A 4,921-nucleotide genomic window follows, 5' to 3' on the forward strand; every position below is an offset into this window, starting at 1 on the left:
AGAACCCAAAAGCACCTACTCTGGAGCTGCTGGCTCTCCATGCAACATGTGAATGGCACTAAAGCAGCAGAAGGCAGAGCACAGAGAGAGAAAGAGAAGCAGAAACCTCATAATATCATTTGTGCCCTGTATCCTGAAAGCCTGAAACCAGATCTCCCTCTGGACTTTTTAGATCTCAGCCAGAAAGTTTCCTTTTGTGTTTAGGTCAGTTTGACATGAATTATCTGTCACTTGCAATCAAAGAGCCCTCACTGAATCACTTAAGTAAGTTATGTTCCTTCTGTACAACTGGATTTTATGTATGAAATGGGTATAATTGTATTAATATTGACAATTGTGAATTAAGATATTGGGCTTCCGAGGTGACACTAACAATTAAAAAAAAAAAAAAAGCCTACCAATGCAGGAGACATAAGAGATGCAGGTTCAATCCCTGGGTCGGAAGGGGTCCCATGCCCCTAGAGGAGGACATGGCAGCCCACTCCAGTATTCTTGCCTGGAGAATCCCATGGATAGAGGCGCCTGCTGGGCTACAGTCCATAGGGTCACACAAAGAGTCGGACATGACTCAAGTGACTTAGCATGCACACCTATTTAATACTGATATAGATTTATTTTTTACAATAAAAAGTAATCGGGGACTTCCCTGATGGTTCAATGGTTGGTACTCATGCTTCCACTGCCAGGGGTTAAGGGTTCGGTCCCTGGTCAGGGACCTAGCATCCCACATGCTGTGCAGTATGGCCAAAATTTTTTTAAATAAATAAATAATCAAGAATAAAAAGAAAGCAATTCACAGAATATTAATAATGCTTACCTCAAAGTGGCAGAATTTGTGATGATCTTAATTTTTCTTTGCTTCTTTGGTTCTTCTGAGATTTTTTTAATCTAAAAGAAATTCGAAGTATCAATACTGATCAATTCTCTGATCCTTTCACCTTTGAAGAGAGAAGGTAAAAGAAGGGAAGTTGTTCCATCCCTCAAATATGAGCATCACAAGTTATAGTAGTCCTTCAATGTTCAACTTGATAACTGGTTGATGGCCTGACCATTGATTGGGGAGGTGGGACATCCCTGTTGGTAAACCCCCAAATGAGAGGACTGAAAAGATAGAGATTCCTGTAGGCTATTAAACAAAATTACAACTTCAGTGGATGATTTTAACCTTTTCAAACATTTCAATTTGTTCTAATAAAATTGATAGTTATAGGAACAGTGATGAGTGAGGCTCTCATAAATTGTTTTAATATGGTCTTATTTTCTGTAAAGTTAACTAAAAGATAGGCCTGTGGTTACACCCTAGAAAGGAATCAGAGAAGAAAAGCCAACTTTCAGGATCGTAGAGCCTGCCAAAACAATGTACTGTAAATTAAGGGTGGGAGAATGCATTTGGCTCAGATCAGAATCCACTCACCCTTTGTATTCAATGAAAACTGAACTCAGACCTTTGATATCTGAGTTCCATTTACTCTTGGCAAAGCTCTGTTTTCTGGTTTAAAAAAAAAAAACCTCAAGAGGCCCAGAAGATTTCTTGGACATCAAAAGTTTCTTGCACAAACAACATATTGATGAGCTAAGTGTAAATGAATCAGAAACATACTGAGTAAGTGACTCTAAAATACACACACCCTCCCATGCTATACAAAAAAAAAGAGACTCGGGGAAGTGCAATGTTTGTCTCTTCCCTTAAGGAGGATTCCTTTTAACCGTATTTTATCCCTTTCTCAAGAAGTCTTGGGGGGACCTTTGTAAGATGCAACAAAAGAAAGAGTATATTTCGCTGCTCCTGACATTGACTTCTCACATTCCCTTCCTGGCTGTGCCTTGCAAGAGGGGCTCTGGATAGAAGGGCTTCCCTGGTAGCTCAGCTAGTAAAGAATCCACCTGCCCTGCAGTAGGCCCCAGTTCGATTCTGAGTCAGGAAGATCCCCTGGAGAAGGGAAAGGCTACCCACTCCAGTATTCTTGGACTTCCCTGGTGGCTCAGTCGGTAAAGAATCCTCCTGCAATGTGGGAGACCTAGGTTCTATCCCTGGGTTGGGAAGGTCCCCTGGAGAAGGGAAAGGCTACCCACTCCAGTATTCTGGACTGGAGAATTCCATGGACTATATAGTCCATGGGGTCACAAAGACAGGACACGACTGAGCGACTTGCACCTTCACTTTCACTTTTAGCATGGCCTAATGGTCAAAAATCAAAAGACAAACTCCGGTCCTGGCTCTGCCTCTAAAAAGGCACATGACTTTAGAACTGGTAGAGCAACTTCTTCCTTGGTTTCCTAAAAATTAGATGGGACCAGCCCCTTCCAGACCTGTTGTTCATTTGATCAAGTCCTAGTAAGAGAACCTGAAGTTGGCAGCCTTGCAGATATGTTTTATTGTGGCCCTCACTGTATTCTTTTTTAGTACAGCTTTATGGGTGTATAATCCACATACCATACAATTCACCTATTTAAAATATGCAATCCAGAGGCATTTTAGTATATTCACAGAGCTGTGCAGCCATCACCACTATCAATTTTAGAACATTTTCATCACACCGACAAGAAATCTACACCCTTTAGCATCACTCCCCAATTCCCTTCATCCTCCCCATTCTAGGCAACCACTAAGCCACTTTCTGTCTCTATAGTTTTGCCTCTTCTGGACATGTATGAATGGGATCATAATATATGTGTTTTTTTTGTCATTGGCCTCTTTAGCTTAGCATAATGTTTTTAGGGTTTATCTATGGTGTCATATGTATCAGTACTTGATTCCTTTTTATTGCCAAATAATATTCCCTATAATGTTTACCTATATTTTAACTGATGAACATGTGGGTTGTTTCCACTTTGGGGATATGGTAAATAATACTTCTATGAACTTCTAGGATAAATATGACTTCTATGAAGTCATGTTTAAGTTTTTGTGTGAACATGTGTTTTCATTTCTCATGATTATACACCTATGTGTGGAAACATTGAGTCATATTATCACTCTGTGTTTAACCATTTGGGGAACTGCAGAAATACTTTCCAAAGTGGCTACACATTCTGCATTCCCAACATCAGTGTATGAGGAATTCAGTTTCTCCATATCCCCACCAATATGCGTTATTATTTTTCTTATTGATTCTGGCCATCTAACTGGATGCGAAATCGTACCTCACTGTTTTGACTTGCATTTCCCCGGTAGCTGATGATGTTGAGCTTATTTTCATGTGCTTTTTGGTCATTTGTATTTTTTCATTGGAGAAATATCTGTTCAGATGTTTTGCCCATTTTTAAATTGGATTATTTCTTTCATTATTGAGTTGTAAGCATTTTTTATATTTCTAGATGTAATTCCAGCATCAGATATATGACTTAGAAATATCAATTTTTTTCTCCCATTCTGTGGGTCATTGCATCCTTTATTCTAGTTAGATAGCAACATTTCAAAAGGAGACATTCTCTCTTTAAACACACACACACACACATACACACACACATCTTGGAAATTCCCCGGTGATTCAGTGGTTAGGACTCCAAGCTTTCACTGCCAGGGGCCTGGGACCAGAGATCTAAGATCCCACAGGTCACATGGCATAGCCAAAAGAGAAAAAAAAGGGTTGGAAGAAAAGATGTGAGTTCATTAAATAAACAAATAAAAATGTAAAAGTTACGTCTTCATCTTCTTTTTGAAGATCAGAAGCTTGGTTTGGCAATACTCGTCCTTTCTCCTATGTAGCCGCAACCAGCCAGAGAAGGGGCTACTCCCTTGGGATAGGGTGACGTGATCTTGTCTATTTCACCTGCTAGGCCCCTGTATACATCTTAGTTTGTAATTCCTTCTCTTAGAGAATTTGACAAAGCATGAGCTGAATTTACACTCCACTGAAATAACCCTTGCAATTAATCAAGCACTTCCTGCTAGGCGTCCCTGGTGGCTCAGAATGGTGAAGAGTTATTTACCAACGCAGGAGACCCAGGCTCGATCCCTGGGTTGGGAAGAGCCCCTGGAGAAGAGAATGGCTACCCAAGCCAGTATTCTTGCCTGGAGAATTCCATGGACAGAGGAGCCTGGCGAGCTACAGTCTATGGGGTCGCAGAGAATCAGACACAACTGAGTGACTAACACACATACTTCTTGCTAGAATGTTTCTCACCTTTGGCACTTAAACACCAACTCCCCCAAACATAGCACAATTCAGCAAATTCCCCCACTCTTCCTGTTTTGTGATTTGGATTTTGTAAGGCGTGGGGCTTGGCGAGGGCTCCAGAGTTTTGGCAGCCCTATTGGTACTGATGTCATGAGTGTCCCTTGCCATAATGCATCCTCATCACTAACTCAAACCAGCCAAACTCAAACAAATGTAGTTGAAAAATAAAGTAACAGGCTGCCTGAGCTTCAAAACACTGCATAAAAATACCAGAAAAACAATTTTGTGCTTAAAACCATTGCCAAGAGTGGAAAATCACAATTTCTGATTGCTAACCATCCTTTTCCCTAATCATAATTTGCCTGTCAAAAAAAAAAAACAAAAAAACAGTCCTCTCTTAAAATAAAATGAAATCTCTAAAAAGATATATTAGTAATTTAACCTGGTCATAGAACATTCTTTTCCCCTGTTTCTCATTAATTTCTGTTCAACACTGTACTCATCCATTCCTTCATTTAAATATTTTTATTCTTACTCTTTTTTTTAAATTAATTTTTGTCTGTGCTGAGTCTTCATTGCTGCACATGGTCTTGCAGCGACCATGGGTATTCTCCAGTTGTGGTGCATGGGCTTCTCACTGGGGCTGGTTGCAGAGAATGGGCTCTCGAGCACAGAATCAGTGATTGTGGCACACAGGCTTAGGTGCTCCACAGCATGTAGGATCTTCCCAGACCAGGGACTGAACCCATGTCCCCTGCATTGGCAGGTGGATTCTTAACCACTGGACCACCAGAGAAGTC

Source organism: Bos taurus, chromosome 26 (assembly GCF_002263795.3).
Source record: "Bos taurus isolate L1 Dominette 01449 registration number 42190680 breed Hereford chromosome 26, ARS-UCD2.0, whole genome shotgun sequence".
NCBI classification, from domain to species: domain Eukaryota; kingdom Metazoa; phylum Chordata; class Mammalia; order Artiodactyla; family Bovidae; genus Bos; species Bos taurus.